The sequence below is a fragment of the Pristiophorus japonicus genome, chromosome 9, assembly GCF_044704955.1.
Source record: "Pristiophorus japonicus isolate sPriJap1 chromosome 9, sPriJap1.hap1, whole genome shotgun sequence".
Classification (NCBI taxonomy): Eukaryota; Metazoa; Chordata; class Chondrichthyes; family Pristiophoridae; genus Pristiophorus; species Pristiophorus japonicus.
This window is the reverse complement of record NC_091985.1, coordinates 58,224,770-58,241,218: the sequence shown is the minus strand read 5'-3', so window position 1 is coordinate 58,241,218 and position 16,449 is coordinate 58,224,770. Positions and strand designations below refer to the sequence as shown.

Genomic DNA, 16,449 nt, shown 5'->3' with positions numbered 1-16,449 from the left:
CCTCATCTCCGGAATCAACCTAGTGAACCTTCTCTGAACAGCCTCCAATGGAAGTATATCCTTCGTTAAATATGGAGACCAAAACTGTTTCCTACATTACAACAGTGACTGCACTGCAAAAGTACTTCATTGGCTGTAAAGTGCTTTGGGCATTCTAAGGTCGTAATAGGTGCCATGGTGCCATATAAATGTAAATATTCATTTCTTTTTGATGTAATATTAAGTCAACAGACCAAGAAGATCAAAAGTTGAATGCTTAAGGGGTGATTCCACCATCCGGCACTCCGAACAGGAAGTTGCAGGAGCTGGGGTCAGATAATTGTGACTATGGCATTGTAGCCCTCTCTCAGACTCATACTCCTAGCAAGCACAGCTGCCCACTGGAAACATGGGATCACAGATTGACCCATTTAATGTGTAGTGAGTTCGCTGATTTCAGCTGGTGTAGCTATGGAGGAACAATCAGCCCTGGTGTGTCTGTGCCAGGAATGGAAAAATTGAACAAGGTTTACCCCTGGTGATCATTATTCACTGACCATGGCTGGAAGTGCATGTGTCTCCATGCCTTAAAAGAATTGGATCAGGGTTGGTTATAATAATCTCTTTGTTCACGTAGACCGTGGGTGCTCACTAGCCAGGCTCAAATATGGAGTAAAATCGGAAAATGCTGGAAATACTCAGCAGGTCAGGCAGCATCTGTGGAGAGAGAAACAGAGTTAACATTTCAGGTTGCTGACCTTTCGCTAGAATATGGAGACTGACCAGTTGATGATGTTTACTCTTCTATTTGTTCCTGGGATAAAGGAACTCGAGTTCTGCTGTTGATAATCCCATACCCTGGCATGCTTTCAGGAGTGAGGAGATAATTAGAGAAGGAAACAGAAACCTCAAACAGAAGTTTTTATTTTTTTGTCTGTCTCTGTTGATTTCTTTTTGGAAAATGATGTTTGAAGAGTCCACATGACATTATTTGGAGTGCTGGTTTAGAGGATTTACCGATTCCAACAGTGAAAAGCAGCTGAATTAAATCATTTAGCACTGATAGCAGCACTTTCAGTGAGCCAGCGTGCTTCAGCTGGGTATGTGCTAATTTAGTTGTTCCCCTCAGATTGTAACCCCTTTACGCTTGAAAACGTAATCAGCACTTACTGCTTCACCAAAACAAAAATAAATGTGAAATGTGAAAATCGATCCTAGTGCTTTCTGACTTCCTCTTTAGGCAGAACATGTATTTAGCATACACTGAGGGAGAGCAGAGAATGTCGAACTATACAGGAATTTGTTTGAAGACTTTAATTTTATGCACTTAAGCCATATGCACTTCAGAGGAGGAGATTGAATTGCCCTTCAGCTTCTCAAACAGGATATGCAGTGTGAGAAAAAAGCTTTCAAATCTGTATCCTTGGCTTCATCACTAAGGCTGTGGTAAAGAGGATTAACAAACAAGAATGGATCTGCTTGATTCATCAATACCTGAATGGATGCACTACTTAAAGGCACTTTTATGTTGATAGAGTGCCTTCGATGGCAAGTGCAAAGTTCTCCCACTGTGACAACACTCGGTTATATAAAGTGGGAAAAGTTCAGAGGCCTAATTGTAGCAGAGCCATCTTTTTTGTAGATCCCATGAACTACAGTAAAGGCTGTACTTGAATCTAATGCATGGGGCCAGGTTTACATCTTTGTATTCATTAACTGTGCATGTCCACCTTCCTGCGGCCTTTAATTGCCATCTGTGGCAGGAAGAAAGACAAACAAGAGAAAAGCAGCACACAGAAATCGTGGTGTTATAGTGTAAAGGAGCCTTAACAGTAAGCACAGAGAGTAATGAATGGAGACAAAACATTTCTTTTGCTAGTGTTTAAAAGTAAAGTATCTGGCACATGGTCTTATTTTCTGGGCTAATATTTCAAAATTAAATCTTCAAAGTTTTGTGCTCCCTTGTGTTAATTTGTGAATCAATTTCTTATGTATGAGTGTAATACAGAATGATATTGTAAGTTAGCTAACCCTCTTCAATTGTTCTTCTACATAAATGCCTGAGGCAAACTGCGTCTTTCCTTTTTTCTAATATTTCTGATACCATGCTCACATGTATTTTGCGTGGTAGTGTACTGGCTGTGGTAGTAGACTAGTAACCAAGAGGTGGTGGGGCCGAAATTTACCTCTGCCCGAAACGGGTTGCACCTCCCCCTCCTGAAGTGTTTTTTCCGCTGCGTCGGATGAGGCCACCTCATTCGGTAAATTCAGCTCGCCGTCCTTCTTTTTGCAGCAGGCTGGAATCCAGTTATAATGGCGACGGAAGTGGGGCGGTAAGTATTCTTGAGGGGCGGAAATGGAGGAGGGACGGAGTCTCCACCACTGTCAGTCAGCGGCGGAGCGGTGATGACGTCAGTACACGTGTGCGTCACCACGCTCTCCCCTTCACTTAAAGGGGAGAGCCTTCGGCACTTTGAAACTTTGATTCACTGGGCCATCAGGGAGGGTTTTGGCCGGACCAACCGTCTGTCACCCAAGAGGGGGGTGCCAGGCTGCCCCCGGGGGCATAATTGTCAGCCCAAACTGGCAGTCGGCCGACAAAAAAAAAGTGGCGGCCGTGGCAGTGCACCCTCCCCTTCAAGGGCTGCCACGCTGCCATGGCACACAGGGGGAAAGCAAGGTGTACCGACAGAAAAAGCTGTCAGGGGCACCGCACGGCGGATTAAAGATTTTTACAGCTAAATTTTGCGGGAGGTGGGATGGAGGTGCGGGAGATCGGCAGTGCGCCCTTTGATGACTCATTTAGGACAGTCGGCAGCGAAATTTAGTGGGGCGGAAGTGGGGATCGCCAGAAAAATCCCCGAGCTAAATTTCGCTGGCAGCAGCCATTAGACCAGAAGTCGGCGAGCACTCAACTCCATCGCCTGGTCACCGCTTTCTGTTGGTACGGGGCCTTTCTCGGCTTCGGTGGATTTATATCCTACCATGGCAACGGCGTGAAACTGAATGTAACCAATAAAACTATCGGGTTGCCATGTGACTCAACTAGGAAAAGACGGGGCCGAAATTCACCGCTGCCTGAAACGGGTTGCACCTACCGCTTTTGTTGTGTTTTTACTGCCGCGTTAGATGAGATGGCCTCTTGTGCGAAATTCGGCTCTTTGTCATTTTTTTTCGAGCGGACTGGAAGTCGGTCATAATGGGGGCGGTAGTGCGGCGGTGAGCACACTAGAGGGGTGGAAGTGGAGGCAGGACCGAGTCTCTGCCACTGTTAGTTATCAGCGTGGCACTGATGAAATCATGACGCTTGTGTGTCAACACGTTTCTCCCCTTCACTTAAAGGAGAGAGCCACTGCAAGCTCTGCAGTTCTTTTAGTTTGGTCCACTGGGCCACCAGGGAGGGTTTCGACCAGGCCAGGGGGTGCCAGGCTGTCTGTTGGCGGGCGGGCCAAACCCCAGGGACATAATTGTTGGGCAACCTTGCAGCAAAAATGAGCCCGTTGTATTTTAAATCTCTGGCTTCATTTAAATGCTGCCGGCCGACTTCCCACCTGTTTGGGGCGTGAAGTCGACGGGAAGTGCCACAAATTTGCACAGCCCAGAGGCCGCCCCCGCCCCCCCCAAGAGCAATAACAACAACAACTTGTATTTATTTAGCGCCGTTAACGTAGTTAAACGTCCCAAGACACTTCACACGAAAACAAAAAAAAATTTGACACCGAGCCACATAAGAAATTACGGCAGGTGACCAAAACCTTGGTCAAAAAGGTAGATTTTAAGGAGCGTCTTAAAGTAGGAAAGAGAGGTAGAGAGACAGAGAGGTTTAGGGAGGGAGTTCCAGAGCTTAGGGTCCAGGCAGCTGAAGGCACAGCCACCAATGATTGAGTGATTATAATCAGAGATGCTCAAGAGGGCAGAATTTGAGGAGTGCAGATATCCCGGGGGGTTGTGAGGCTGGAACAGATTACAGAGATAGGGAGGGGCGAGGCCATGGAGGAATTTGTAAACAAGGATGAAAATTTTGAAATTGAGGCGTTGCTTAACCGGGAGCCAATGTAGGCCAGCAAGCACAGGGATGATGGTTGATCGGGACTTGGTGTGAATTAGGACACGGGTTGCCGTGTATTGGAAGACCTCAAGTTTAAGCAGGGTAGAATGTGGGAGGTCAGCCAGGAGTGCATTGGAGTAGTCAAGCCTAGAGGTAACAAAGGCATGGATGAGGGTTTGAGCAGCGGATGAGATGAGGCCAGGGCGGAGACGGGCGATGCTACGGAGGTGGAAATTGGGGTTTTTAGTTATGCCGCAGAAATGTGTCCGGAAGCTCATTTCAGGGTCAAATATGACACCAAGGGTGAGAACTGTCTGGATCAGCCTCAGAGCAGGCAAGTCTGTGAGTTTGGCTGCTTGGCTATGCTGTGGCGGTCCCCACGATCGGTGGGGTGGGGGATGCGGGTGGAGGGGGGAGGGATGGTGCATGATCGCAGAAAGTGAGGCCTATGATTTCCGTGTGGGGCCTAGAGGAGTACTTCTGCTCCTCCTGGCTCCACAAGGAAATAAAACACAAAATTAAACTTACTTCAGCTAACCCCAATCCAGTTTCTTGCTGGAGCTCCCAGTGGCTCCAGGGCAAGTAACTTTTGTTAATCCTCAATTGATTCATGTGTTTCTAGGAATAATATTAAGTCATTTTGTATAACTCCACACTCATGTCACATTTCCCCCTTTCCAAATGTACAACTGTTAGCATTGGTTCGATGTGCCTCTCACCAGCCTTTTGCTTTTTTAATGTCACAATAATCTTCCAGTTATAAGAAATTATGAAAATATAAGTTACCCTTTACTGCACTAGTGTGATACATCCCATTTTAATTTCCAATCATTAATAATTGAGTCATTTGCCCAGAGCCACTAGGCACTGATTGGGAAACAGCGTCTGGGTGTTGAAAGAAAAAAATAAAAGAAAGACCTATTTATATAGCACCTTTCACAACCACCAGATGTCTCAAAGCGCTTTGCAGCCAATGAAGTACATTTGGAGTGTAGCCACTGTTTTAATGTGGGAAACGCAGCATCCAATTTGTGCACAGCAAGCTCCCACAAACAGCAATGTGATCATGACCAGATAATCTGTTTTTGTTATGTTGATTGAGGGATAAATATTGGCCAGGACACCGGGGATAACTCCCCTGCTCTTCTTCGAAATAGTGCCATGGGATCTTTTAAGTCCACCGGAGAGAGCAGACGGGGCCTCGGTTTAACATCTCATCCAAAAGATGGCACCTCCGACAGTGCAGCACTCTCTCAACACTGCACTGGAGTGTCAGCCTAGATTTATTAGGATGTGAGGATGTGGCTGTGTTGTACACAATTACTTTCATCTACTTGTGAACCCGTGGTCCCATTAGTTCTGTATCATTCTTTATTGAGGGTTCTCAGATCTTTTACCAAAATATCCCATAGAAACATAGGCGCAGGAGTAGGCCATTCGGCCCTTCGAGCCTGCACCGCCATTCAATGAGTTCATGGCTGAACATGCAACTTCAGTACCCCATTCCTGCTTTCTCGCCATACCCCTTGATCCCCCTAGTAGTCAGGACTACATCTAACTCCCTTTTGAATATATTTAGTGAATTGGCCTCAACAACTTTCTGTGGTAGAGAATTCCACAGGTTCACCACTCTCTGGGTGAAGAAGTTTCTTCTCATCTCGGTCCTAAATGAATTACCCCTTATCCTTAGACTGTGACCCCTGGTTCTGGACTTCCCCAACATTAATAAGAACATAAGAACAAAAGAATTAGGAACAGGAGTAGGCCATCTAGCCCCTCGAGCCTGCTCTGCCACCCAACAAGATCACGGCTGATCTGGCCGTGGACTCAGCTCCACTTACCCGCCCGCTCCCCGTAACCCTTAATTCCCTTATTGGTTAAAAATCTATCTATCTGTGATTTGAATATATTCAATGAGCTAGCCTCAACTGTTTCCTTGGGCAGAGAATTCCACAGATTCACAACCCTCTGGGAGAAGAAATTCCTTCTCAACTCGGTTTTAAATTGGCTCCCCAGTATTTTGAGGCTGTGCCCCTTAGTTCTAGTCTCCCCGACCAGTGGAAACAACCTCTCTGCCTCTATCCTGTCTATCCCCTTCATTATTTTAAATGTTTCTATAAGATCACCCCTCATCTTTCTGAACTCCAACGAGTAAAGACCCAGTCTATTCAATCTATCATCATAAGGTAACCCCCTCATCTCCGGAATCAGCCTAGTGAATCGTCTCTGTACCCCTTCCAAAGCTAGTATATCCTTCCTTAAGTAAGATGACCAAAACTGCACGAAGTACTCCAGGTGCGGCCTCATCAATATCCTATACAGTTGCAGCAAGACCTCCCTGCTTTTGTACTCCATCCTTCTCGCAATGAAGGCCAACATTCCATTCGCCTTCCTGATTACCTGCTGCACCTGCAAACTAACTTTTTGGGATTCATGCTCAAGGACCCCCAGGTCCCTCTGCACCGCAACATGTTGTAATTTCTCCCCATTCAAATAATATTCCCTTTTACTGTTTTTTTTCCCAAGGTGGATGACCTCACATTTTCCGACATTGTATTCCATCTGCCAAACCTTAGCCCATTCGCTTAACCTATCTAAATCTCTTTGCAGCCTCTCTGTGTCCTCTACACAACCCGCTTTCTCACTAATCTTTGTGTCATCTGCAAATTTTGTTGCACTACACTCTGTCCCCTCTTCCAGGTCATCTATGTATATTGTGAACAGTTGTGGTCCCAGCATCGATCCCTTTGGCACACCACTAACCACCGATTTCCAACCCGAAAAGGACCCATTTATCCCGACTCTCTGCTTTCTGTTAGCCAGCCAATTCTCGATCCATGCTAATACATTTCCTCTGACTCCGCATACCTTTATCTTCTGCAGTAACCTTTTGTGTGGCACCTTATCGAATGCCTTTTGGAAATCTAAATACACCACATCCATCGGTACACCTCTATCCACCATGCTCATTATATTCTCAAAGAATTCCAGTAAATTTGTTAAACATGATTTCCCCTTCATGAATCCATGTTGCGTCTGCTTGATTGCACTATTCCTATCTAGATGTCCCGCTATTTCTTCCTTAATGATAGCTTCAAGCATTTTCCCCACTACAGATGTTAAACTAACCGGCCTATAGTTACCTGCCTTTTGTCTGTCCCCCTTTTTAAACAGAGGCGTTACATTAGCTGCTTTCCAATCCGATGGCACCTCACCAGAGTCCAGAGAATTTTGGTAGATTATAACGAATATATCTGCTATAACTTCCGCCATCTCTTTTAATACCCTGGGATGCATTTCATCAGGACCAGGGGACTTGTCTACTTTGAGTCCCATTAACCTGTCCAGCACTACTCCCCGAGTGATAGTGATTGTCTCAAGGTCCTCCCTTCCCACATTCCCGTGACCAGCAATTTTTGGCATGGTTTTTGTGTCTTCCACTGTGAAGACCGAAGCAAAATAATTGTTTAAGGTCTCAGCTATTTCCACATTTCCCATTATTAAATCCCCCTTCTCATCTTCTAAGGGACCAACATTTACTTTCGTCACTCTTTTCCATTTTATATATCGGTAAAAGCTTTTACTATCTGTTTTTATAAGTTGCGCAAGTTTACATTCGTAATCTATCTTCCCCTTCTTTATTGCTTTCTTAGTCATTCTTTCCTGTCATTTAAAATGTTCCCAATCTTCTAGTTTCCCACTAACCTTGGCCATCTTATACGCATTGGTTTTTAATTTGATACTCTCCTTTATTTCCTTGGTTATCCTTCTCTTACCGCCCTTCTTTTTCACTGGAATATATTTTTGTTGAGCGCTATGAAAGAGCTCCTTAAAAGTCCTCCACTGTTCCTCAATTGTGCCACCGTGTAGTCTTTGTTCTCAATCTACTTTAGCCAACTCTGCCCTCATCCCACTGTAGTCCCCCTTGTTTAAGCATAGTACGCTCGCTTGAGACACTACTTCCTCACCCTCAATCGGTATTACAAATTCATCAATCTGTATTACAAATTGTTATTTTAAATATTATTATTTGATCACCTCAGATCATCATAACTTAAGTGAATGCAAAAGTCAGTGTGTTATGGTCGTGATATTGTTTTGTTAAATAATAAATCAATGCGTTTGATCAGTAGTTACACATTACTCATTGATCGTTCTGGTAATGCACAACAGGTCCGTCACTATCTCTAAAGAGAAAGGACAAGTTAATGTTTCAGGTAGATTCCCTTCAAAAGAGCCAGAGGAGAAAGGAGGAGACATTTTATTTGCAGCGAGTTGTTGAGATCTGAAATGCAGGCAGATTCGGTGGTGGTTTTCGGGGGGCGGGTGGGGATGGGGAGGAATTGGATGAATGCTTGAAGGGGAGAAGGTTGCAGGGCTGTGGGGAGGGAGCGGGGGAGTAGGACTAATTGGGTAGCTCTACCGAAGAGCTGGCGTGGGTCTATGAGCTGAATGGCCTCCTTCTGTGCTGTAAGATTCTATGATCAGAAATGGAAGTAAAACAATCTCTTTAATGAAACTGAACAAGACAAAACAGGGTGGAGTGGGGGGCTGGTGGGGATTGAGATAATGGGTGAAGGCTCAAACATGTTTTATAGAAAAAGTTAGGAAGAGTTGAACGATGGTGGGTGCTCTACGCAGATCATTGCAGTAAGTGATGGAACAATATTGAAATGATGAAAGGTGATGACAGTAGTTAATGGGGAAAAGTGCGGCTGCTGGAACCCTGAGGTAAACGTGAACCATGCTGGGAAGGCACAGCAGACCAACGCGACAATCGAAGGATGAAAACGGGCCATTGTCAGATCGAGACCCCCCCCCCTCACCCACCTGTGATGAAGCACCCTTCCTCAGATGCTGATGGAATTGCTGTATATCTCACACACTCCATCACTATGGAGATGGGAGTGATAGATGGGTTCTGAATACAACTCTTCTGGGGAGGGCTCTGCACCCAGGGGTCAATTTGTCTTCCCACTTCAGGTAAAGGAGCGGTTGTTGTGTGTTGCCAATGATGTTTGTTTTTATTTCCGGGGTCCAGCATCTGAAATTTTCTCATTGGCTATTGTTGTTGCCTTTAGTTTTTCTTAAATGTCTTTTCATGGCTTTGGGGAAGAATATCAATTAACAATAATACCTGCCGTCCTCCTCCCCCCTCCACCCTTAATTTTCTCTTCAATTAAAGGGTAGACATAGAGAAGATGTTTCCACTTATCGGGGGGGGGGACCAAATCTAAGGGCCATAAATATAAGATAGTCGCTAATAAATCCAATAGGAAATTCAGAAGAAATCTCTTTACCCAGAATGTGAATGTGGAACTCGTTCGCTACCACAGGGAGTAGTTAAGGTGAACAACATTTAAGGGGAAGCTCAGTAAACACATGAGCGAGTCTAAGGATAAGGGGTAAGCCATTTAGGACCGAGATGAGGAGAAACTTCTTCACCCAGAGAGTGGTGAACCTGTGGAATTCTCTACCACAGAAAGTTGTTGAGGCCAATTCACTAAATATATTCAAAAAGGAGTTAGATGAAGTCCTTACTACTAGGGGGATCAAGGGGTATGGCGAGAAAGCAGGAATGGGGTACTGAAGTTGCATGTTCAGCCATGAACTCATTGAATGGCGGTGCAGGCTCGAAGGGCCGAATGGCCTATTCCTGCACCTATTTTCTATGTTTCTATGTTTCTATGTTTCTATGTAGGAATAAAGGATATGTTGATGTTGATGAGATAAAGAGGGGTGGGAGGAGGCTGGTGTGGAGTATAAACACTGGCATAGAGCGGTTGGGCTGAATGGCCTGTTTCTGTGCTGTAAATACTATGTAATATCCATTTCCCATAACTACCATCCCTATTGCCACTGAGTGAAACTGCCTAGTTCAAAGGAAATTGAAAGCATTTCTGTGCTGGGAACTAGATTTAGACAGTTCAATTTTTTTTAAATTTTACTTTTAACTCTTAACACCCACTGGAGAAATGACCTACAGCCCATTCATTTTGGATTTGAATTCAAGTGACAAAATTGAAAGGATGTTGTCCGTAACCACTCGATCCCCGTGTAATAATTATATTCAGATTTAAATCTGGGGATTACTTTATTCTTCCTAGCTAGGCGAGTGCTTTTGTTGTTGACATCAGTCTTTTTCTCACATGCCACATGGAATGCTAATGGTATAGATTGTTGATAAAGATTGAAGTAGTTTCTATACATAAATGATCACCTATAGTGTAAAAACACAAGACGCAGAAACTGCCAGAGCACTCTTTAAATGGACATGTGTTCTTCAAGATGACTTAAATTACAAATAAGTCTGGAATTCTGACTTGCGGTAAGCGCTATAACAATGCAGGCCTTAATGGAAAGCAATCTTTATTAACAGAATAATGTTAACAGAATTATGTTTATCCTCTGCTAAAAATTAGAAAGTCAGATGTTAGCAATATAAAAGGAGAGATAATTGGACATTTTAAGTGCTGCAAGTTGTTTTCTGGTGGTTGGACGTGAGTTGAAAATAAAAAGATCCTTGGTGCTCTTTGTGTACACTGAAGGAAATCATTTTGTTTGGCACATTCTCCGCACATTCCAAAGCACTGGCAAACATAACCATACCATCGCTCAGCTGCCACAGCATAGAGCCAGAGATGAAGCTCAGGAGTAGGTCACTATTCAAGAGGGGCTGTCAAACACTTTCTGTGTACCTTTAGACGACACCGTTTACAGTATTCCTTGTGATCCGCTCGTGGTGATTTACATCTTTTAGCTTTTCCTTACAAAGCATCAGCATCATTTGCAAGCTGCCTCCCATCCTTCCTGCTGTTCGAAGTTTAGTTTTCGTCGGGGATATTGACAGACTTTGCTTCAGGGTAGATTTTCTTTTTAAGCCCAAAGTGAGAAGGGTATTTCCAAGTTCACTTAACATTCAAGTGGCATGCTGCTTCAGGAGGTTATTCAAACTTTTAAGAAAGTTCAAGATTTTTTGATTTGAATCAGAATGTTTAGAGCCAATTATTACCCCCACCCTGCGCGCCAGGCGGGATCAGTGCCGGGAGGGGGTTTAAAGTCGCATCTGTGGCACTGTTCCCGCCCCCCACCATTTTAACTGAGCTGTTTGTGCCTGCGTGTCAGGCGCCCGCCCCAGGCGAGCGGGGTCCTAATTAAAAGGTCAAAGTGCCGCTCTCAAGAGCAGCTGCAGCAGTCATTGTCAAACGAGGAAGAGCTGGGGGATGGAGAGGAAGCAGCAGAGAAAGGAGGGGGGCACATCAGCGCTTTGCAGCAAGAGATGTCAAGGATCAGCTCACAGCTCAGCGATTCTGCAGAGCTTCTCACACGCTGGCCTGAGAATTTACACAGGAGAAATATTTTTACTCAGCGAGCTGTTGTGATCTGGAATGCACTGCCTGAAAGGGTAGTGAAAGCAGATTCAGTGGTAACTTTCAATAGGGAATTGGATATATACTTGAAAAGGAGAAATTTGCAGGGCTATAGGGTAAGAGCAGGGAAGTGAGACTAATTGGATAGCTCTACCAAAGAGCCAGCACAGGCGCGATGAGCTGAATAACCTATGCCTGTGTTCTATGATTCTATGATTCTACGATTCTAAGTCAGCTGGGCCAAATTGCTTTGGCAGCAGCCAACTTGCTGGCGCCATGCCGGGTATTGGTTGAGGGGGAGGCCAAAGTGCAGACATGTTCAAATCCTACTGATTGTTGGGTGTTTCTCCACATGCAGACCCCTCTATCTCGCCATGTATCACACATGGACTGCCAATGTCTGAGCTGGTACCTGAGAGGGCTGGGACGCCATGATGGTGCATCCTCAGAGGGATTGTCCTCTTCCCAATGTCTGTTCTTCTGCAGGAGCCTCTTGTTGTTGAGAAGGCCCTAGAAGAAAGAGAGAAGGGAGAAGGAGCTAGGATATGAGCGAGAAGCTGTACATGATCAAGTAACAGTCTGGAGAATGCAGCTTGAAGTTGCCAGGTTTGTTGCATCTGTGTTGAGATGAATGATGGGATAAAGTAAAATGCTGACACCTTGCTTGGGTATGCCACCGACCTCTCCTGGTCCCCCGCATGCATGATACCAGCCCTGAGTTAAAGTCAGTCCTTATAAATTCCTAAACCTCTTCAAGTGATCGGACCTCGCTTTGGTGCAATATAGTGTATAACATAATAGGATAACTGCTTGGCATAAACAAATAGCATCATGAGATGGTGAGCATAGAGGGCTACAGAGAAGCAGGAAGTCACTTTTAAACTTTATGCATAAAAGAGAATAACAAATAATGGGCCACTGACTCATGGTGACAGTATAAGCCAAATTCCATTTTTTAAATGCGGGATTCCAGATACTTTAAGCAGAATTTTCGGGATAGCATCTGTTTTTTCATGGAAAAATTAGAATCTTGTTTGTCAGTATGGTTTAACAATTATTGAGTCATTAAAGTAGTATGGTTTGAGTAAGATGGTTAAAAAAATGTCTGGCTCAGTGAATAAATCCACAATGCAGTGTGATTCTGAGCCATGCAAGATCAAGAAAGTGTCCGTTTTAACCCCTGGTCTATGCCCAGTAACCAGCCGCATGCCCGTTTATATTACAGAGCTGCTTCTAAAAGTGGTTCTCGAATTTAGGCAATGGCAGCTGATTCTGTGCAATCACTCCCTTTATATTGCAGGATCGATTTCACGAAACTAAAGCAGCAGCTTCCCCATACACAATTATTAAGAAACCACATTTTCAGACTCTGTTTTATGGTCACATGACCTGCCTCAAACGCTGGAGAAATCTGTATAGGCCAGCAACTTTAAAAATAAACTTATAGCTGGCCACAGATCACATATAAGGTGCTGGAGAGAATTTCAGGGACAAGTCCAGGCTTGAAGAAGAGGAGATGGAGACATAGCTCATGCCAAAAAATATGAAAAGGGTTCCACATTCCCTCACCATTGCTTGCATGTATGACTGGTATATAAAGGCAATCTGAGTGCTCAGTCCATCCATGGTCAGAGAAAGGTGGCAGCCTCTCCTACTGATGGCAATGTTTGTCCTGGCTACCACAGGGCCAATTTTAAAGTGTGGTGGGTATTGGGTGAGTGGGTGATGAGGCGAGCCTCATTTAAGTCCAGCCAGCAAAATGGCAGTCTCTTTTGGTGGCTCTTTGAGCTGCCTTGAACAGAAGCAATTCATTTAATACTTTAACAGACGCATCTGTTATTTAAAAAAGAAATGTTCCAATGCTGGAGAAATGCATTTGGCTGTTTTGAATGAGTTAGCAGATTTATGTTTTTCCATTTTTCTCCCTTCCTGCCTTCAGCATAAAAACAGGAATAGGCAACCTATGCTTCACAGTGACTGCTTCTGAAAAATGTGTGTACTGGTATGAGGAGAGTATTGAATTGGGCTGAGCTGTGATGCTGTCCACAGTGCACTAGCTTGCTGACACTGTTCCGGCTCCTGAAGAACGAAGGCTTGCGGTAGGTACAGTTGAGCTGCCAGCATCTTTGAAACAGTAAACCAACACAAGTCAGCCCTTCAGCAGAGAAGAGGAAAAGTATATGACAAAAATAGTAAAAGTACCCCCAAAGATGAGACGACCATGGCAGTTTTTCTCAGAGGCTGTTGATAGCCTGAGACAAACTACACACATTTGGCCTTCTCCAACAGGAAATCTCAGTTCTGTCTGAAGTTTGATTGAAACCCAATGTTAAATGTTATGCACAATGTTGTGGTGCAAGTAAATCTAAATCAGAATGTTATCCACTGCTGCAATGAGGAGACTCACAGAGAATGCGACTAATCCCATTAATATGTTAATTTCACGTGGCTAATGAGTACCAAAATTAAGAGGAAGCAAAAGTGAAAATGACTCACTCCATGTTATTTGAGTTACTCAGTGAAACCACAGGGAACATCAGGAGAGGGTACATAAACTATTCTTTTACTGTCTTGTATTACTTGTGGATATCTGAAAGAAATTAATGCTCAGCTTTTGTGGTCCTTCTCCATCTAAATTTATTCTGCAGATTTCTGAAGATAATGGGAAGAGTTTGAAATAAATCAAATGAATTTCAAATTCCAATTTAAACTAAAGCCTGATTTTAACTTGTGGTGGGTATTGGGCGGGCCGAGGGGACTTGGAAACTTGCCCGCTGCTTCAAAAATGAGACCTGGAGTAATTTAGCTCCCGAGCCTCATTTAAGCCCAGCCAGCTGATTGCCAGTCCATAGGTATAGTATATATAAGTAGTGTGATATGCACTTTGCTGCTTAAGCTTATAAAGAAAAAAGAAAGACTGCATTTATTATCAATGCAAAAGGCATTTACATGGTGCCTTTCACAACCTCAGAATGTCCCAAAGAGCTATACAGCCAAGTAAGTACTTTTATAGTGCAGTTAGATGCTCAGTTTTGGTTCTGCCAGGACCACTTGGCTCCAGACATCATTACAACTTTGGTCCAAACACGGACAAAAGAGCTGAATTCCAGAAGTGAGGTGAGAGTGACTGCTATTGACATCAAGGCAGCATTGGACCAAGTGTGGCATCAAGGAGCCCTAGTAAAATTGAAGTCAATAGGAATCAGGGAGAAAACTCACCACTGGTTGGAATCATACCTAGCACAAAGTAAGACGGTTGTAGTTGTCGGAGGTCAATCATCTCAGCCCCAGGACATCGCTGCAGGAGTTCCTCAGGGCAGCTGCTTCATCAATGACCTTCCCTCCATCATAAGGTCAGAAATGGAAATGTTCGCTGATGACTGCACTGTGTTCAGTTCCATTCGCAACTCCTCAAATATTGAAGCAGTCCATGCTCAAATGCAGCAAGACTTGGATGACATTTAGGCTTAGGCTGATAAGTGGCAAGTAACATTCGCGCCACGCAAGTGCCAGGTATTGACTATCTCCAACAAGCGAGAGTCTAACCACCGCCCCTTGACTTTCAATGGCATTACCATCGCCAATCCCCCACCATCAACATCCTGGGGTCACCATTGACCAGAAACTGGACCAGCCACATAAATACTGTAGCTACAAAAGAAGGTCAGAGGCTGGGTATTCTGCGGCAAGTGTCTCACCTCCTGACTCCCCAAAGCCTTTCCACCATCTGCAAGGCACAAGTCAGGAGTGTGTTGGAATACTCTCCACAACGGCACTCAAGAAGCTCAACACCATTCAGGACAAATCAGCCCAGTTGATTGGCACTACATCCACCATCTTAAACATTCACTCCCTCCACCACTGGCACACCGTGGCAGCAGTATGTACCATCTACAAAATGCACTGCAGCAACTCGCCAAGGCTTCTTCGGCAAAACCTATCAAACCCGCCACCTCTACCACCTAGAAAGACAAGAGCAGCATCATGACCTGCAAATACCCCACCATTCTGATTTGGAAATATATTGCCATTCTTTCATCGTTGCTGTTTCAAAATCCAGGAATGACCTCCCTAACAGCACTGTGGGAATTCTTTCAGCACAAGGACTGCAGCGGTTCAAGAAGGCTGCTCACCACCATCTTCTCAAGGGCAATTAGGGTTGGGCAATAAATGCTTCTCGGCCTTTTGGCTAAGATCTGCATAACTAACCTGACCAGCCACCATGACCTCCGGATGGTTTCTCCCTGGTCAGGAAGGTATATGCTTACATTTTTGTAAATAGGAGGTGGGTGGGATGGCTTGACCCATCCACCTCCACGGAGGTGTGTGGGGGACCTGACCCATCCACCTCCATGGCACGAACCTGGTATTGCAGTACTTCCAGGAACGGTGCAGTGGCTCTAGGCCTTTTGGCTAAGAGCATTGGCGCAGAGTGATCCTTGACTGGTGCAGGGTGACCTCTGGCGTTTGTGACTTGACAAAGAATTGGAAACGATTGGCTACGAATTTATTAAAAAAAAAAATAAATAAATAAATAAATGCTTCTCGGCCTTTTGGCTAAGATCATGCATAACTGACCTGACCAGCCACCATGACCTCCGGGTGGTTCTCCCTGGATCAGGAAGGTATATGCTTGCTTTTTTGGAAACAGGAGGTGGGTGGGGTGGCTTGACCCATCCACCTCCACGGAGGTGTGTGGGGGACCTGACCCATCCACCTCCATGGCACGAACCTGGTATTGCAGTACTTCCAGGAACGGTGCAGTGGCTCTAGGTCTTTTGGCTAAGAGCATTGGCGCAGAGTGATCCTTGGCGTGTGCAAGGTGACCTCTGGCGTTTGTGATTTGACAAAGAATTGGAACGATTGGCTACGAATTTCAAAAAAAAAAAAAAAAAATGCTGGCCTTGCCAGTATCCCAGGAACGAATAATAAAAAAGTAACTGTTGTAATCTATCAAATGCAGCAGCCAACTTTCCCACAGCAAGCTCCCAAAAACAGCAATGTTATAACTGACCAGATAATCTGTTTGAGATGTTAGTTGGTGGATAAATA

General features: G+C 44.6%; 2 pseudogenes; both read left to right on the top strand.

Moving 5' to 3' along the window:
* The first annotated feature begins 15,566 nt into the window (after positions 1–15,566).
* Positions 15,567–15,797, top strand: LOC139274377 (U2 spliceosomal RNA; annotated as a pseudogene).
* A 137-nt stretch (positions 15,798–15,934) lies between these two features.
* LOC139274321 (U2 spliceosomal RNA) lies at positions 15,935–16,166 on the top strand (annotated as a pseudogene).
* Positions 16,167–16,449: the final 283 nt, after the last annotated feature.